The 20,768-nt window shown below is 49.1% G+C and overlaps 1 protein-coding gene across 1 annotated transcript in view; it reads left to right on the top strand.

Annotated features, from left to right (window-relative positions):
• Positions 1-20,768, top strand: part of LOC147717679 (butyrophilin subfamily 1 member A1-like) — a 748,390-nt gene that overhangs the window by 638,759 nt on the left and 88,863 nt on the right. The gene's annotated exons all lie outside the window — the stretch shown is intronic.

The following is a 20,768-nucleotide window of genomic DNA, read 5'->3' as shown; positions in this document are numbered from 1 at the left end:
ACCTTTCTCAATCCTTCAGACCCAACACAATTTAACCCCCATGGATTTTTATGACTTCCTAAAATTGAAAGCTCTCCTCTCAGGTGGCTCTATTAATCCCTATGATCCATCATTAACCTGTCAACTGTCATTGATACTGAAGGAAGGTCACACCGTCTCCAAAATATACAAACTCCTATTACCTAACCCAAGGAAAATGCATAAACAAAATGAGGTCAAATGGGAATCCGAACCTAACTCCACTAATATCTCATTTGATTGGGATAAAATATATAGCACAGCCTTCTCAAATAAAATATCTTCTATTTTATCACAGACTAAGTACATGTTACTCAATAGGTCATATTGGACACCGGAAACCTTTTTAAACCAAATGATAGTCCGACATGTTGGAACTGTAACTCTGCTGTTGGTGATCTTGCTCACATGCTCTTCACCTGCCCCACCTTACAGCTATACTGGGATACAATTTACAAATGTATAGGTCACATTTTCAACACCCATCCTCCCAGGGAGTTTTCATATATTTTATTAGGCGTCCTGGATCCAGCACTGGTCGATGATAGCAATCGACACTTGATGGATCTCTTGCTTACCCTAGCCTGTAAAGTCATATTGTGCAAATGGAAAAATGCTAAAGAGGTGTCCTTTAGAATTAGGCAAGAATGGCTGTCCTTCCTAAGAGGTGCGGACAACCCAGCACTTTATTCCTCTCCATGGCGCAAGACTCACTGGAAACTTTTGAAATCCCTAAACGCCTCATCACTATCATTTGACCCTCCTTGAATTTAACCTATTGTGGTAATATATGTAACAACATTGTATCACCATTGCTATGAAGGTGTAAGCTATAATATTATCTAATCCTCTTACATGTCACCGTACTGCTTATTCAATGGTCAAGCTTGTTATATATCTACGTTCAATGCTGTTTTCGTATCCTGTGGCCTTCATGTGGATATTGGCTGCATTCAATAGGCTCTTGAGCACGTTATTATGTATGTAATGATTACCATTTATGTAATGATTAACATGTATGTAATATTTGATTCGGCACTATTATTATTGTTATTTCATTTCTTTTCTTTCCTTATCTTTCTTTCTTTGTTTTTTGTGTTTTTCAATAAAAACGATTTTAACACAAAAACAATCCCATGGCTAGGAACTTTTTGTGTACTGTTTGAATTCCCTGGACCATGCCCAGTAGGGCAACAAGAGGGCACGGCTCAATCTGAATGCCCAACATGTCGGATAATCCCTTAAGCGTGTGTGTCCAGTAGGTCAGCACTTGGGGACAGTCCCACGCCAGGTGGAAGAACCCAACGCCCTCGTGACCACATCGTGTACATGCATCTCTATCCCGAAGGCAGAACCTATAGAGCCTGGCTGGTGTGAGAGGATTTAGTCCCATTCAGGAGTACTGAGGCCACTGGGCGTGTATATAATAAGTGGATTAATTGAAGGAAGGCAGCAGGCATCCCCATATATCCCAGAGTGCCCAGCAGGTAGTCCCACTCGAGGGAGTTGAATGCTTTGGTTGCATCAAGAAATACAGCCACCGCTGAGCACTTTAGGTCAATGTCCTGCAATACCGCAGCCAAGGTGCAGAGATTATACGATGTGGCTCTGCTAGGAATAAAGCCAGCCTGGTCGGGTAGTGTCAGGTTTTTGCAGTAGTAGATTGAGCCGGGTCGCTAGAACTTTAGCAAGTATTTTTGCATCGCAATTCAAAAGAGATTGGGGCCCATATGAATCATAGCACTGTGAGGGCTTCCCCGGTTTCAATAAGGACGTTATAAGCACCTCCCGCATCGTCATGGGCAGACCTCCCTCCTCTAGTGGCGCGTAGTAGACTTCCCTCACAATCGGGGCTAGCACCGAGACATATGATTTGTAGAATTCTATTGGCAGGCCGGCAGACTCCGGGGCCCATCCGGACCTCATCTGCATGATAGCCTCTGTTATTTCATCAAGTTCCAAATCCAGACTAAGGAATTTCCGTTAGGTATCTCCCAACCAAGCCAGGGCAGTGTCTTCAAAGTAGCTAGGCAAGTCAAGAGGGACACCTCTAAGGGAAGAATACAGGGCAATATAGTAGTCTCTGATCCTACGCAACTGGTCAGGAAGGTTTTTATGCACGTCGCCCTGCGCGTCCTGCAGTTCCGTTACATAGTTGGAAAATGTGGGTGGCTTGATCGCTGCAGCCAGGGCCTTCCCCGGCGATCACCCTCGCCATACACCCTCGCTACATGGTGCTTCCCCCGAAATTTACATTCCCTGTCAGCTAATTCCACATATTCCGTAAGGCTTTGATGTTATTCTCGGCAGCAGCGGAACTCAGCCTGTTTTCCAATTGTTTGAGTTCCTTCTCCAATGTAGACAAGCTACTTCATAGTGACTTAAGTATACCTCCATCTTTAGATATGCACCAGCCCCTAATTGTAACTTTGAATGCTTTCCAAACAGTTGTGACACTGGGAACGAAGTCTAGATTACGATCAAAAAAATCACGTATGTCTTGTTCTAACTCAGTTCTGAAGACCGCATCTTGAAGGTGCAGCGAGTTGAGGCACCAACTGTTATATGGGGAATGATTGAGGGGGGCATGCAACACATCGACAACCGGGAAATGATCAGAGTGACTACGAGCTAAATGGGTCACGCGTCCTAACCAATGTGCCATACCCTTGGATACGAATAAATAGTCCAGCCTGGCCCAGGTTGAATGGAATGTCGAAAAGTGTGTTCCTTCACGCTGTGTAGGGTGCATATGCCTCCATCAGTCTAGTAAGTAGTTATCATTGACAATATCAGACAGCTCCCTCTGCATAGTCGTGTAGTGTGCTGGGGTTTCTCTGGATCTGTCCATTCACGGGTAAAGAGCGGTGTTAAAATCTCTAATGTTGGTGGCACCTATCTCCTGAATTCTACTCCATAAACGAAGGAGGGCCTGAGAGTTATCAGTATTGGGTCCATAGTAGTTAGCAAAAGTCCATAAGAGTGGAACCTGTCCAAAAGGAGGCAGAACCTGACTTCTGCATCAGCTTCCGAGCCGTTAGGGATGAATGGATCTCTTAACTAATATAACCACTCCGCAAGAATACGTGGAGAATGACGCAAAACAACGGTGTGAGGCCCACTTCGAGGCAAACTGGGGGTATTGCTGGGACTTAAGTGTGTCTCTTGCAGCATAGCCATCATGATACGGTGCCTATTGAGGTAGCTCAGAATCTGCCACTTCTTTCTCTGGTTATTTAAACCGTGTATATTCCACGATGCCATGATTATGACATTTATGTTTCATGTGGTGTCATCCATTGTGTTGTGTGTGATATGTAGCATAAACCTGTGTAGCAATGACCTCAGCGGACTGGACATATTGTAATGCAAACAAGAACAAATCCACCCATACCGGCTCCCCCAACTTGCCGGGTACAGGATCCCCCCTCCCAACTCCAAAATATAACGGAACTACTTATATGCCCCATAAACATAGCTACTGGGGTTGCACGTTTACCCAATGCACTCAAAAGTAGATCACATGTTATGTAACATTCAAAACACATATACAATGAACAAAGCGACAGAGATGTGTAGGAATCTCCAGTGGGAGAGTGGTCCGATGGAGTCCTTTATTTTGTAAAACAGCCAGCCGACACGTGTTTCATCACTATTGCGAATCCTCAGGGCTATAAATGGCTGTGTAGCAACAGAAGGTCGCTCAGCTGGTGATAATTCCGACCCAGCCGGGCCCGTGACCGTAGGTGAAGAAATGACAGGGAAGAAGCAGCCACTCCCTGTGTGCGGTGATTGGTAATTGTCATGGTCTAGTGTATGGGATCCAAGAGAAATCCTTGTATATGACGTGTTTGGGCGCTAGTGTGTTTCAAGTAAATGTCTAACAGGGCTTCACGCTGCTATCCAGCAGCCTAGAGTCTGGTGCGACTCCCGTTAAGTGAAGACGAAATGCCCAATTCTGGTATGAAGTGCAGCACTGCCGCGTACTTCTCGTGGGTCGTGTTCCTGGTTGGACCACCAGCTGAGCGACCTTCTGTGCTTTGTTCATTGTATATGTGTTTTGAATGTTACATAACATGTGATCTACTTTTGAGTGCATTGGGTAAACCTGCAATCCCTGTACGTTGGTAGTTTTGCTACCAATTGTTGAGTGGTTCTAGGGCTCTCCACTCACCCAGTTGCACCACCTTATATGCTAATTAGTATCCAGTGTGTCTACTTTCGATTGTGCACCCAGTGTTTTCTCTGACAAAAAGCCTTTCGGTTTCCTCCATAGCTACTGGGGGTGTGCCCTCTCGGGAGCCTACTAGGGGCTCATGACCTGCCCACTCCCCTCCATACTCTCGCCCACCTACTGCACCACCCGGAGGTGGGAGGCTGCGGTGGGACGGAGGTGAGTAGCCGAGCCGGATATCACATCAAAGAAATAGAAATGATGTTAATACATCAACACACAGATCAGTTCGCTTTGTGTAAAGCAGTATGGAGAGTTCCAACAAATGTCACTGTCCATTACATAGTTCAGCTGGGGTCTGACCGAGGCGACAGGGATTGATTCCTTGCTTCTGATTCAGCAGTGGCCGAGCGGCGGTGGCATCAGAGGTAATCTTCAGCCTGTTGTGGATAAATAAAGAAATGTTGCGAGCCATGGTTGGTTATCTTTAGTTTCGCCGGGTACAACATGGCATAGGGGAGTTGCTGCGATATTAGTTTCTTTTTGACTGCTGCAAATTTTCGTCTGTCGTCTTGTACAACTTGTGTAAAGTCGGGAAGAAGGACAGTGTTGTTTTCTCATACAGTACCTGCTTCTTTTCCCGGGCTAGGCATAGCAGCGTATCTCTGTCACAGTAGTTTAAAAAGCGGGCTATCAGCGGACACAGCACCGACCTGTGGGCCCTCTCCACTATGAGATGCAACGAGAAGGCCTCTCTGCCGAATAGTTCCACGACCAGTTTTTCAATAAAGGTCTCCATGCGCTTCGTGTTTGTGGATTCTGCCAGGCCAAGAATTTGAACATTGTTCCTTTGAGAACGCGCCTCTAAGTCCTCATTTTTGTCAGCAATGACTTTTAGTAATTTACCCATCTGCGACATTTGGTATTTGCCCGCTGTGGCGCCGTCCTCCAAGTCAGACACTCTGGTCTCTGCCTCCTTGAGGTGCTGTTCATGTTGCCCCAGCTTAGTGACCACTGAGTCCATCTGGGTATTCATCGTGCGAATGTTAGCATCAATAGATGTTAGACTCTGTTGCCTTTCAAGTAAAATCATCTTCCAATCTTCCTCAAGCTTGTCCGCAGCATCTGTGTCTTCTGAGCGCGATTTGGGGGTCTTGCGCGCCTCAAACGGAATTTTAGTCTGCTTAGCATCGGTGCGCCCCATGGCGCCAGCCAGTGAGCAGGGCAATGTTATGTTATGTTATGTTATGTTATCATTTACTTATAAAGCGCACGGTCACCCCAGGGTTTCATGGCGCTACTCCTGCTTAAGTTGTTACATCAGAATCAATGGAGGGTAGCGCAGCGACTGGCAGCACCTTTAACTCTTGTTAAAGCGGTAGGAAGGTCAGATTACCGGGCTTAGGGAGCTTAGGGAGCTGCAGCGCAGGTCACACTTTGAGGAAGTTAAAAAGCATCAGCGTCAGCTCTGTGGGTCGTGGCGACGCAATGGGGGTCGCATGGCTTGTGGTAGCACTCAGGCAGGGTTTAATAGTAATGCAGCCTTTGGTGTCGCTCCACGCGCTGGTGTGGGCAGTAAAACGCAGCGAGATCCCAACTCCACATGCCCTGGCCGCTGGCTTTGTGGCAAGGAGGGTGCAGATACAATTCAGGGGATCCGCAAACACGTCACACTTTACTCATGTGCTTTCAGGTCTGTCCCTATGCCGAGATGTGCACACGTGTACCACACCCGCATGCAGTAGTCCCTTCAGTTTATGATGGATGTTTGCACCAGACAGGGCTCCAGCAGCTCCAGAAAGTGCCAGGGCCAGTATGCACTCTATGAGATTGGGGAAGCTGGAGTGAATGCTGGCCGGGTAGAGAGCACCAAAGGCAGCGTCCAGCGCAGTCGACAGTTTCAGGCGCCCCTCACTGCAATATTTAAAATGTCAGCCGGTGCTGCCAATGGGCCGTTGGCAGCACAGAAATCTTCACCCCAGGCCCACTGCAGTGCGTCAATCACGGGGGAGGGTGCCAGGTAATATCCCAGGGGAGGCTAGGCACAATAGTATATTTTAGCGCAGCCCCCATGAGCCGCCAGTCTCCGGGCGGTCGCGCAATGCAGTGACATCGGGCTGCAGCGCTCCCGTACCCCAGGGTGCAGTGACGTCCTCCAGTCAGTGTGAGCGGGCGCAAAGGATGTTCAGCGAGCACACGAGCCCCCGGCCCAGTGGCCCGTACAGCCGCTGTGCCTCCCAACCAGTCGCCCCGCAGCAGGGCACCAGAGGCAGCCCAGCGCTCTCCGCCCTTGGCAGCTGGACATCTCTTCACCGCCTCTCTTCTAATCTTGGGTGCCAATTAGGGATCGTTGGAATCAGCAGGGAAGCATGCGTCGTATGGTGAGCAGCAGAGTGTTCACTGATGATGCAGGATCGATATAATGAATATTGTCCAGCTCGGGAGGGCTGGAGCCTCACAGGCACACGGCCATCTTGGTCGTGCGCTACCGAGCGCCCCCGCAGCTTTCCATAATTGAGGGTAGCGTCCTCTCTGAGTTTGTAACGTACATCAAGATGTCGTCTGCATATAAGGATATGCGTTCATCCGTCTCTGCATCTTCTCTGCTCCTAAATCCTGTGATGTCTGGGTGCAGTCGAATCACACAGGCTGGTGGTTCCAACACCATGGCGAAGAGCAGGGGTGACAAGGGGCAACCCTCTCGGGTGCCTCTACCTATTGGGAATTACCGTGACACCGCTCCATTGACTCTAACTCTGGCCACTGGTCTCTCGTAAAGCACAGCGATCCAGTGTCTGAATATCGGACCAATTCCAAATTCCTCCAATACAGACATGAGGAAAGGCCAGTGGACAGTATTGAATGCCTTTTCAGCATCGAGGGAGGGGACCTGGTATGGATCCTCTCTACCGTCAACCTCTTCTAACCAATTGTGCAGTCTCCTGTAATTAAGCTTTGTCGATAATTTGGACATAAAGCCGGATTGGTCCCTGTGAATGAGACTGGTAATGACTACTGCTAGCCTGTTTGCTAAAATTCTAGCCAATACCTTTGTCTCCATATTAATGAGAGAAATTGGGCGATATGAACTACACTCTTGCGGTGACCTGTCCTTTTTAGGGATTATTACAATTGTGGCCGTCCACAAGTCTCTAGGAGGCTTTCCGCCTCATACGCCTCCAAGTATAGTTGGAGAAGATGCGGGGCAAAAAGTGCTGCATGTTGCTTAAATATCTCCGGAGGTAGCCCGTTAGGTCCTGGCACCTTTCCCTCTTACATTTGGCCAATCGCTGATGCGAGTTCTTCTACCGTGATTTTGTCATCCAACATCTTGGACTCAACGTCCACTAATTTAGGGAGTTGTTCATCACAAAGATATATTTGTATGTGGGACATTTCGACCAGGTGATGTTGCGTGTAAAAGGCCTCATAATAGTCTACAAAGGCATTAGCTATTGCTGTAAGGGTCGTGTGAGTCCGACATCCTCTGTTTGTATCTGTTCAACCCACCTACTGTCGAGCTCTTTCTTACTAAGCCATGCAAGTAACCTATCAGTCTTGTCATCTACGTCGTATATGCGACAGTACATGGCTTGTATCGCATTCTGTGCATCTTTTTTGGCCAAGGAAAAGTATTCCTGTCTGAGGAGTTGTAGACTGCGTAGCATTGAGGGGTCACTACCCCTGCAGCAACCGGGATTCCAGCCCCATGATTTCCTCATGTTCTCTTCGTTTCTTATGTGCTATAATATTTTGCGCCCTGTCCTTTAGCACTGGTTTGTAGGCCTCCCACAGGGTGATGGCCAAATCCACCGACCCCAGATTTTCTTTTTAATACAACTCGTATCCACCCTGAGCTCCTTAGTGACCTGAGGGTCTTTTAGTTCGTGCGGGCTCAGTTTTCAATCTCCCTTCTGTCAGTGTGTACAGGCGCCCACTGTGAGCCACAGGGGTGAGTGATCTGAGAGGCCCCTTGCCAGGTATTCCACTTTATGGACCTCCACAAGTTCCCCCACTGGAGCATTTATGTAATCAATCTGTGAAAAGGCCTTGTGTGCCCTGAGTAAAATGACTAGGCTCCAGACTGAGGATGTTGTCGACGCCATATATCCGCAAGCTCTAGGGTATCTGTATACCGTTTAAGGGTATGTAACTGTTACCACGCATCTTTTAGCACGAAATACTGTTACAACGAAACTATTACAACGCAGGACCCTTTACAACGAATACCTTTACAACACATTACACTACAACGCAGATACTATTACAACGCATACCATTACAACGTAAGTATAGGTAAGTTTATCTTTTTTTTAAACATTTATTAGGGGTATCGGGTTTTGGTTTTGGGGTACAGGGGTATTTTTAGGTTTCAGGGTTGGGGTTGGGTTTTGGGGTACAGGGGTATTTTTAGGTTTCAGGGTTGGGTTTGGGTTTTGGGGTACAGGGGTATTTTTAGGTTTCAGGGCTGGGTTTGGGTTTTGGGGTACAGGGGTATTTTTAGGTTTCAGGGCTGGGTTTGGGTTTTGGGGTACAGGGGTATTTTTAGGTTTCAGGTCTGGGTTTGGGTTTTGGGGTACAGGGGCATTTTTAGGTTTCAGGGTTGGGTTTGGGTTTTGGGGTACAGGGGTATTTTTAGGTTTCAGGGTTGGGTTTGGGTTTTGGGGTACAGGGGTATTTTTAGGTTTCAGGGTTGGGTTTGGGTTTTGGGGTACAGGGGTATTTTTAGGTTTCAGGGCTGGGTTTGGGTTTTGGGGTACAGGGGTATTTTTAGGTTTCATGGCTGGGTTTGGGTTTTGGGGTACAGGGGTATTTTTAGGTTTCAGGGTTGGGTTTGGGTTTTGGGGTACAGGGGTATTTTTAGGTTTCAGGGCTGGGCTTGGGTTTTGGGGTACAGGGGTATTTTTAGGTTTCAGGGTTGGGTTTGGGTTTAGGTTTCAGGGCTGGGTTTGGATTTTGGGGTACAGGGGTACAGGGGTATTTTTAGGTTTCAGGGTTGGGTTTGGGTTTTGGGGTACAGGGGTATTTTTAGGTTTCAGGTTTGGGTTTTGGGGTACAGGGGTATTTTTAGGTTTCAGGGTTGGGTTTGGGTTTTGGGGTACAGGGGTATTTTTGTTGGTTTCAGGGCTGGGTTTGGGTTTTGGGGTACAGGGGTATTTTTAGGTTTCAGGTTTGGGTTTTGGGGTACAGTGGTATTTTTAGGTTTCAGGGCTGGGTTTGGGTTTTGGGGTAGAGGGGTATTTTTAGGTTTCAGAGTTGGGTTTGGGTTTTGGGGTACAGGGGTATTTTTAGGTTTCAGGGCTGGGTTTGGGTTTTGGGGTACAGGGGTATTTTTAGGTTTCAGGGCTGGGTTTGGGTTTTGGGGTACAGGGGTATTTTTAGGTTTCAGGTTTGGGTTTTGGGGTACAGGGGTATTTTTAGGTTTCAGGGCTGGGTCTGGGTTTTGGGGTACAGGGGTATTTTTAGGTTTCAGGGCTGGGATTGGGTTTTGGGGTATAGGTGTATTTTTAACATATATTTACAAATTATGAAATAAAAATTAATATAATTAATTAAAATATTTAAATAATTTTTAGTTACATTATTTTAAAATATTATATACTTACCTATACTTACGTTGTAATGGTATGCGTTGTAATAGTATCTGCGTTGTAGTGTAATGCGTTGTAAAGGCATTCGTTGTAAAGGGTCCTGCGTTGTAAAAATTGCGTGGTAATGGTATGCGTGGTAAAAGTATGCGTGCTAACGTCATACATCCCCGTTTAAGCAGTTTAGGGTTCCCAGTTGGGACAGTCGTGCGGTCCGGCATGGGGTCAATACCATCATTAAAATCACCCCCTATAATGTGCGTGTCTGACCCAGCTTCTAAGAGAATTGCTATGAATTTGTCCATCGTTTGCTTTTGGAGCTTAGGTGGTGCATATACGCTAATAAATGTGATGTGCCTCCTATTTCATACCCCTTTAATCGGCACATATGTGCCATTGGGGTCTGCCTAGGTGCGTTCTACTCTAAAGGGTGAGTTTTTCCTGAGAAGTATTGCCACTCCCCTCGCCCCTGTGGAGAATCCAGCGTGGGCCATACGTTTATAAGCCTCCCTGCCTAGGAACCCACATTTAGTGCCTTTCAAATGTGTCTCTTGCAGGAGGATGACATCAAGTTTCACCCTTTTGAAGTACACAGCCACTAATCTCCTCTTAACCTTGCTTCCAATCCCATTCATATTCCATGAGAGGATCGAGTACATTTCTGAATTAGATGTAGCCATCCCGGTGGTGTATTGTATCTGACATGTCAGCGATCCCTTTGCCCCCCCCCACCGCTGTCTATTTTGTAATATCACAGTATTTGCCTTTTCATCACTATGCCACCCTGCATCAATGTCATTACACGTGTAATTTTGTAAAACAAAACAATCCCCCCTCTTACCCCAAACTCTGAGTCCCAAATAACAAGCTACACACAGCATACCCTGTCCCCACACTCTGCGGGCACTCCCGTCACCCATTAACTGGTCAACAGGACAACACTGGTGCAGGTAGATCACCCAGAGGTCTGTAGTCCACCCCCTCCCCTACCCACTCAACTATAGAACACTAAGGGGACAATTCACAGTGTGCCTCACTTTACCCAAAAAGTGGCCAGAGTCCTCCAAACTTTGGGAAGCCCACATCGTCCTTCAGAGGGCTGCTATCCCCAGTTCATCCTTTCTCTCCATCTCCGTTGTGCATCTGCTGAATTTGAGGGTTATTGCATGGAGGGTCCGAGCCTGACGCCTCCATATTTTGGATCTGTTCCAGAAGGGGGTGTGCGGCATCTTCGACCGCGGATCTGCAGGCTTCTGTTTGTTCAGAGTTCTCATCTCCATTTGACCTCTGTGAGGTTTTTGACACATTCGAGGGCAGTATCACCATCCATATCTGTGTTAACATTTCTCTGGACCCTGGGTCTTAGGGATCTCCCCGGTGTAGTCATACTCTGGGTCCGGCGCTTGGTCTGTCGTCTCCATCGCCTTTGCTTGCTCAGGCCCCAGTCCAGGCCCCGCTGTTTGTCAGCCATTGAGAGAACTGCTGGCAGAGTTGCCCACCTCAACTGAGGTCTTTCCTCAATCCATGACCCTGCCTGCTCTGTGTCTGGAAAAAATTAGTCTTATCTTAAAAAATAACCTTTAATTTGCCAGGAAACAGGAGCATATATTGGATCCCAAGAGCCCGTAGTTTCACCTTCACTGGGTCAAAGGTGCGGCATTGTTTTTGCACATCTCTGGAGTAGTCAGGGAAGACCTTCACCTTCGTATTCTCATATTTGACCTCGCCCTTCTTCCGGAACTCTTCAAGTATTAAATCTTAGTCCTGAAATTTCAAGAATCTAGCTATCATTGGCCGGGGTGGGGCTCCTGGTTGCGGTTGAACTCCAGGCATTCTGTGTGCCCCTTTCTATGACGAAGCATGATGAGAATTGTGCCTCCGGGAAAGTGTTTGTGGTGAAAGTGAGGAGGAACCGGGCCAGATCCAAGCGTTCTGCGTTTTCTGGAATCCCTACGAATCGCAGGTTGTTCCTATGGGCCCTGTTTTCCGTGTCATCAACCCGATAGGCCACTTCCTTCACAGTCTCTAATAAACCGGCCACTTCTGTGGTTTTGGTCCGCAAGTGATCCTACAGGTCTGAGACTCATTGTTCAACCTCTGTCCCTCTTTCCGTGACTTTTTTCAGATCTTGACGCAGAAGCGAGACCTCCGTCCTCACCTCAGCAATCTTGGTTTCGGAGCTTTGTCATGTAGCCTGGTTCGCTTGTAATATTACATCCATGTCTGGTTGGGGAGTGAAACATCCCTCTGCTCCTGTTGGGGCTGATAGAATTAGAGTGCCAATCCACACCAGCCATGTCAATTTCCTGCGATTACTATGGCAGAAGCACTGAAAATGTCCTTTGCGTGAAAACCCTTTTTCTCTTCTACCTGTCCGCAAAAGGGATGAGCAATCTGCTGTTGCGTGTGGCGTAGCGAGCCGCAAGGAATTGTCACTGCGACCTGCAGGCTACCTATGGCCTGGTCAAAAGCGTGGGTCCGCCCAGGAGCCAGGGATTACCTCTGGGGTCACAACTCAAAGCTATGGGAGTGCAAAAGGGCCGCCCCACTGGCAACAGCGTCTTCAACACCACCTGTCTCTCAAAGCTTGGGGTATTAATGCCTCTTCAATCTGTATAGGCCCTCTGCAGTGGCACACCTCCCAGTGCAGTCTGTCCAAGGGATTTAATTGTGTAGAAGTCTCTAACCTCTTGAACTGCGGGCCCAGCTATCCTCGGATGGCGCAGTGGGGATGGTAGCGGCCTCAGCACACCTGTGAAACACAGCAGTCAGGAATAATATCCGCTCCCCCTGTACCCGCTCTCCAAGACAACGGTGCATACACTCTGCATGGTTCACAGCCGGGAGGGGCACAGGCACTGCGCTTCTCGGGCTCACCTTCCAGGCCTTAGACTGTTCACATGTGTTGCGCCGCCGTGTGCACTACCCAACTCGCAGACCTCGCAGCTGGCACCAGTGTGGGGTGGGCGGTTCTCCTACCAAGTGAAATTCACTTCCTGCACGTGGGTAGAACAGCACACCTTGCTGGTTGTTGAGGCAGTATGGCCTCAAGGGGTTAACCTCCCCTCACCTTCAGTCTCTGCTACAGTGCCTCCCCACGCTCCAAACAATGCAGGGCCTGCCCTCCAAGAGCTCTGCCATGGAGCTCTAGTGTCACCATTCATGGTCCCCCATGTCTGGCAATGGTGTGTCCCTTGTGGTGCCTCTGAAGCATGGCAGAGTCCCGGAAACCTTGGTGGGGATCGTCACAGCAGCCGCGCAGAGCCCAGCCGGTGCATCACAAATCAGCGGCTCGCCTCGGCTACACGTCAAGCGGCCCCTCCTCACAGCAATCCCTCAGAGTGCACCTGCAATGATATGAGCACCCCACAGGTGTTTCTCCATTCCTCGTGCGCCATGGGTCCGGCTGTTGCCACTGCGGGCAGATCCCCACTCCTAGTCCGTGCTGGACTGCTGCTCCCGGTGTCCTTCAAGGCACCGCTATGTGCTGTGCCGGTGTGAAAAGGCTGGCCGCGGTGCCCACAGACTTCAAGTTACTTCTCCAGGGTACCGGCTCGCTACCCTGCAACGCAATCCGCAGCTTCGATTAAATCGCCGCCGCCGCCATCTTGGGTAAGACCGCGCGTTGCCCAATTTGCCGAGAGAAGCCTTCTTTCCTTCATGCGAATCGTCTTGAGGGTCTCCCCTTCGCGCCTCGCCGCTTTAGCTCACCCTCCGATTTGAGTCTCATCGAAGGAATGGAGATGAGGAGCAGGATATTACCAGGATTACAGACGGGGCCAGCGGAGCTCGTAGAAGATGCAGCTACCCAGCCATGCTGTTGGCCACGCCCCCAGGCCTGTTCATTTTTAGACATTTTGGCCTGTGACCTAGTCACAGCAAACACATGTGCAGGGACTCCTAACATTTCTGTATGGGTCCTGAGCTCCACTTCAGCCCAAGCTGAAGTTTCCAAATCATTGATTTGAATCAAGATGGCCACCGACTAAGAGCTCTGCGAAAGAGCTCCTGGGTTAGGGATCACCGTAACTGGTTTAAATCCCAGGAATAACCCCCTTCGAGCTAACCCCCTTGACGAGATCGTACAGCTAAGGAGCTGAAGAATGAAGAAAAGTGAGCAGCGGAACTAGCGCAGTTAAGAATCAACGCAAAACACCGGTCAGCAGAATACTGGACTCCGGACACACACTGACCTGGAAGAGAGCCCTTCCCTGGAGACGGACTGCCCAACCGTGCTGCCTTGGAGGAAGCTGGGTTCAAGAAGCCGCATCGCGCGGACTGCCATCGGGACCTTTGCGGGACCACCGACACAAAAGTGACTCGAAGAAGCCCGGAACATGCGGGGGAGCTGGGACGACCCGCTGGTAGGTGCTGTGACCGGGGGACGCTGCGAGGGACTTCATCTTAAGGCTGAGGATTTTGTAGTCAGCCCGCTCCAACAGACTCGAGTCGGTGACTGAGGCACAACCGGAGAACAATCAACAGCAAACTGAAGCCGCGAGCGGAGGAGCTACGAGACTGCATCACGTGGGGCTTGACGGGTCCTCGAGCCGAGCGGTGAGTGAAGAAAAAGCGGATGGGATTTAGAGGGAAAACTCATAAACTCTGAAAAAGTGAAACAACCGGGATGCCTAGAGGGCTAGGAGTAGAGGAGAAAACGATAAACGGTGAAAACTGAAATAACCGGGAAGCTTAAAACAGCCATGCCTGACCCTAAAATGGCGCCCAAAGTCAGACAGTGATATTCGTGGAATGTGCAATATCCCAGGTAAGAGGAACCAATCGTCCGTCAATGTCAAGTTTGAGATTGCAATCAATGATGAAGAGAGGGCATACCCTGACTAGGGCAAATTAACTACACTAACACTGCCTGACCAACAGAGAAGTAGAACCAGTCGACAAGGGAAGATGGATTAACTCAAAGTAGTGGAAAGAGAGAAAGTCCGCTCTGCCCACTGAAGAACCACCATAACGGCAGCCATCTTACAATGACTGCTTAGTATAATACACTACTCAGAGCATAACAAGGGGCTGTTCAGCTAGTTACTAAGTACTAGCATCAAGAGCCACAACCACTAAAAGATAACTAAGAGAACTAAGAGATTACCAATTAATATCATCAGGAACCACAACCACTAAGAGGTAACAGAAGAATAAATATGTGAAAGAGAAAATATATCTACCACCACTCAGCAAATCTTTATCTATACACGCCTGGATCTGGAAACAACATCAGCAGCTTTTCTACCCGGAATCTAACAGAGAAAGAGGCACCAGAAGACATTCAACACGGAGCTAGGATGAACGGAAGATACCTAGAGACTGTCGGCTCGAATGCCCAGAAAATAAAATACCCTCCCAATCTAACCAAAAATGCAGCTAAAAAGTTCAAACATGACACCCTGAGAAGAAATCAGGACATACTATTTGCGGACCTACATTTCAATGTAATTAAAGGTGCGACAATGAATGACCTCATATTCTACACAAATAAAACAGCTAAATGGCGCAATGCCTTCTCAAGGATGCTTACCATAAAAGCTACAAAAAACATCCCTCATGGCACAAAAATGATGACCGCACCATCAATAAGATGCAGAGCCGAACTATGCATAACCATATATAAATCGGGAATGGTGCTGATACAAGCAGCAAATCAAGAACTGGAGAAATTTGCAATGATATTCCAAACAGTAAAAGATTCTCTAGAAGACCCAAGACACCATCTACATCTGACCCCACCAGAAGACACTCCCGACACCTACGATATCACCAGAAGCGCCAATAGAAACAGGGGACACCGTGCTCAAAGCCCTAATCCGGAAGATAGATTTGAAATAGTAATGTCTGTAACTGAGAACGCGACAGAAAGGACAGAGAGGTCTACCAATCAGGCAAACAAGGAACAAGACCAGCTCCAAAGAGAAGAGTCGTCGCCGCTTCCAAACTATGAGACCTCCCACGCAGAGCATACATCGGTCTCGAGCGTAATACCCTATGACAACCAGGAATTGGATGAGGTAGATGATATCAACCATTCTATACCTCTCTCTAGTACAATACCAGCTTTGTACAGACCCCCACCCACAGCAACACAGAACTTAGCTAGCACTGTTGACATCTCCAAGAGAAACGGAAGGGAAAATCAAACATGGGATACAAAGAAAAAGGCGGCGGAACTAAGAACAGATCGAAAACGGAGAAGAGCAGAATACAAATCCCGGATAAACAGATCAGTCTTCCCTAAGAAACCACGTCAGAACAAGAAAGATATTAAGGAGCTTCAGAAATTAATGAGCAAGCTGACGCAAGTCGCTATTAATACCTTACAGGCGATCGAAAAAATTGGGGAGATGACGGCGAGCACTCACTCTAAGGTCACGCACATCCAAAACATCGTACACTCCTCACAAAGAAAGAGTAACGAGACGGCCAGGAAGTTAAAAAATAGAGACAACCGACCTGATAGGGCAAAACCATTGTCAAAGGAGGAAACTCTGGCCTTAATCCGAACATATGAAATACCGGACCGTGAAGGAGAGGAAAGAATCAGAACAGTACCACTCGATGCTAACAGAACATCGAGAAAGAACAACAGAACATCCAACCCCTACAATATACAGCACGTACAGTTAACTACAACAGAAGCCGAAAATGAGAACTTTAACAACAAAGAAAAACCTCTGACGTGTCTACTACTCAACTGTCGGTCGGCAACCAAACATGCATCGGACATAGCGGACCTCATCATCAACAAGGACATTGATCTGGCAGTCCTTACAGAAACTTGGCTTACGGAATCCTCATCGCCAACCATGGATCTCTTAGTACCATCTCAATATAACATTTTGAGATTTGACAGACTCAGAAAGTTAGGGGGAGGGATAGCCTGCATTCATAGATCTGTAATAGAGGTCAAACAAATCCAAGCCGACCCTCTAGAGTCCTGCGAATATCTGGGTCTTAATATAAGATCACCTAACAATCAAAGATGCAACCTGCATACTTTTTACCACCCACCAGGAGACAATGCAAAGTTTACGGAGGAGTTAATGGAGATCATAACGGTCAACGCTTACAACGGAGCTAATAACATATTTCTTGGCGATTTCAATTTACATTGGGATGACTGCAATGACAAACTGGTCAACACGATTAAAGATTTCCTCGTCGAACTGAACCTCACCCAAGCGTGCACACAACCCACACACTCGAAAGGAGCGACGCTAGACTGGATTATCTCAAGAAACAAAGATACAACAATCCTCTCCATAACGCCATGTGACTGGTCTGATCATCATGCCATAACATTCGGGATACCCATAATGGAAAAAGGCAGGACCAGGCAACCCTTCAGGTCCAAGAAATGGATTAGAGACACAAAGGAAGCAAATATGGAGCTATTGGTTGAAAGCTGCGAAAGAGACCTAATGCCTCCGAGCAACCTGCAGGATGTCAACGAGCTGACCGATCACTACAATACAGCTGTTGAAAACATCGTCAATAACACCATGCCATTAAAACTAAAAAGAATCTCGGAGAAGACGAAAAATCCTTGGTTCAATGAAGATCTAAATGAAGAAAGACGCAAATTGAGAATGGCCGAAAGAAAATGGAGACAACACCCTTCATCCCCTGAGCTGAAAGCCCTCAGAAAAATTAGAAACCAATATAATAAAAAGATCATCAACTCAAAAAAAGAATTTATAAGATCAGAACTGGACAATGCCAAAAACAGACCCCGAAAACTCTTTGAAATCCTAAAGCAACAATCAAACAAACTAGCCAAATCCGTTCATGAGAATTCAAAAACACCTCTAAACTGCGAAGAATTGGGGGCGTGGCCAACTGCCGAGCATGGCGGCTGCTTAGCGAGGGAGCTCCGCAAGGCATAACGGCCTGAACACATATCCGCAGACCCATCCGAGACATCGCCCGCTCGAAGGAGCTTCATCGGCTGGGGGACTCAAGCGGCACGCACCGACCCGCTCCCGGCAACCATCTGATGCCGAGAAGTGCTCCGATCGGAGGCGGACTGCTGCGGCCCTTCACTACACTGCAGCACCGGACTGCCGTAATTGGCGGATCCGGGCGGAAGTGCGCCCTGGGCGGCTAAGGCGCACTGACTCCAGCCGGCACCTGCAGACACCCGGAGTGAAGACACGATCCGACGCTCCACGCTACCAGGCTGAACCCTTGAGGAAGCGGCATCGGCTGCAGTACCCCAGGCGGGCTGAACACCCCCGCAGGCGGGGACGTCCTTGACCATCGGCGGAACCGTCTGTGGGGAGAAAGAGAGACTGATATTGTCGCCCCGGTTGCGAGGTGAGACAGCAGCGCGCCCGCAGAGCCGTCCAGCAACCACTGGCTCAGGCCCACCTGGGGGGCTGGGGCTGATCATTGTCCCGTAGAAAGCGGGTGCTGCCCTGGAAAGACGTGTGCAGTGCAATCGACACTACTGGTGGGGGCTACGACCTCCCGGATACTGCACCCCCGGCAATACAGCTTGAACCGCAGCGTGACCCTGCCGATATTTACAAGACACTACCTGTCCTGAGGGCACAGTTAAAAACCACGAGGCACAGACGACAAGCGTGCTGTGACGCGCAGAGGAGCGGAGTACGCGCGTGGTGGGCCACACAGCAGGGACACGGACGCAGATCTTTTAACGACTGCGACCCCTCGGTCACGGTGAACTGGAAGACTGTAACTAACGGTGTAAGAATCTACTGACGGTAGGATTCCCGTCAGGCCACACATAGCCTGGTGTCCGGGGAACGGCTCAACCCTCGAGCAGTCTGAGTTGTACGTATATAAGGGACCGGGTCGCACGACAAAGAGCGCGACGCCATGGCGGGCAAAGGATTGAGAAGTACATCGACGCAGGCAAAACTCGATAAATTTGCATATGGTCAACAGGGCCATTCTCAGGGAGGCGGGCGCCACTCCACTGGTACACCTCCGGACACAGAAGGGGTGAAGAGAGTAACCCTGGAAGACATTATGAAAACGCTCACTGATGTACAGGCGACAGTGGGCACTATTTCTTCCGAAGTAAATTTACTGAGGGCGGACTTCAAGAAGATGTCGGAAAGAGTGTCCCAAGTAGAGGTGGTTACGAAATCACTCATTGAAGACACTTCAGACCTGCAAGTGGCGATGGAACGAATGGAAAAGGTCACGAAGCAACTACAAGACAGGCTGGATGACCAGGAAGGGCGCTCCCGAAGAAACAACGTTCGCATCCTGGGCCTTCCGGAGACGGAGGGGAAAGGCGCCATGGACCTGTACGTAGAGGACCTTATCAAAAACAAGCTACAACCGAAGGGCCTGTCCAATTTTTTCTCTGTTGAAAGGGCGCACCGGGTCCCTGGAGGTGCGGCCAAACCGGGTGCAACGCCGCGGCCTGTCCTGGCCAGGCTGTTTAACTTCAGAGATAGAGACGCCATCTTGCAGGCAGCGAGGGTCGCTCCGCCTGTAAAAATTCAGAACTCGACTTTGGCCTTCTTTCCAGACTATACGGCTGAGGTGGCTAGGCGCAGGAAGTCATTCACTGAAGTGAAAAAGACGCTCCGCGATAGGGGCCTACCCTACTCGATGCTTTTCCCCGCTAAATTGCGGATTGTGGCCGAGGGCAAGACTTGGTTCTTTGACACACCGGAGGTGGCACGAGAATGGCTGGATGGGTGGAGACAGGTGGGCAAACCCCAACGCCCGCACAGGGACCGCCAGAACCAACGTAGCGGGAGGACGACGGAGCACCAAACTGATAGCCCTACAACTGAAGAGGGAGCCGCGGGGCTGGACTCGGATCTAGAGAGAGACCCTCTCGACTCAGGACAACCTGCTAAGAGTTGAATGAATGTGATACATATGGACCGGCACATCTGCTGCCGTTGGGACCTTGTAGCTGATGGAGCTGAGTAGGGCGGGCAATGGCCGATGCCTGTAGGGGACTCACCGACCCCACGAGCAAGTAAGATAGATAGGGAAGGGACTAAGCACTCTGCCAAGTTGGGGATGCGGGCGGGTTATCGTCCGTGGAGCAGGGGAGCAGGGAGGGGGTGGGGGGGACAAGTTGTAATGTTATGGTTATCGTTATTGGTCATCACTACTTCTTGCAATTCTACTAGGCATGGCTCCGTCACTAGCCGACAACGGCAGGCGCCGCATCAGTACACTGGCTTCACCATATTGCTGCACACTGATACCGTGGGTAGTGAACTCGAATGGCACAACACAACCAAGCAATTCCCGTTGGGGGTACTCCTGTAGCGACACTGGTGCCCCCACTGAAGCTCCTCACATGGAATGTCAGGGGGTTGGGGGACAAAATTAAGCGTGGTCTAGTGCTGCAAACTATTAAACGGCATAAATCTGAACTAGTGCTGCTGCAGGAAACACATCTAGCAGGGTCCACATGTAAAGCACTAAACAGGCGTGGCTACACCATGGCAATACACTCCGAATTTACCTCTGGCTCCAGAGGCACCGAAATACTCCTCAAAAACAACTCATCCTTTTTGGTCACAGGTCACAAAAAGGACGACCAGGGGCGGTTTGCGGCACTCTCAGGCCAGTGGGAGGGAAGGGCCCTGAATGTGGTATCGGTATACATCCCCCCAGCACTACATTCTACAGCGTTGCCAGCTCTCAGCCAATTTCTTATCGACCTCCCGGAGGGGGATATGATACTAGGGGGAGACTTCAATGCTATCACAGACCCCCTACTGGACACCTTTCCCGTACGGGATCGCCTCAGAGGGGCGGCCACACTCCCTGGATTCATGACGGCCATGGGCCTCACGGACGTGTGGCGTCAACTGAATCCCACCGCAAAGCAATACACACATTACTCGGCACCCCACGATAGCCTCTCCCGTATTGACCACTTCCTTTTTCTGGGGGTAGAACTGGGCTTAGTGGACGGCCTTGAAATTCTGCCGAGAGGCATTTCTGACCACTCCCCGATCTCCCTTCACCTTTCT

The sequence above is a fragment of the Lissotriton vulgaris genome, chromosome 5 (assembly GCF_964263255.1).
Source record: "Lissotriton vulgaris chromosome 5, aLisVul1.2, whole genome shotgun sequence".
Lineage (NCBI taxonomy): Eukaryota > Metazoa > Chordata > Amphibia > Caudata > Salamandridae > Lissotriton > Lissotriton vulgaris.
Note: the sequence above shows the minus strand (reverse complement) of the source record. Positions and strands in the feature narration are given on the sequence as shown.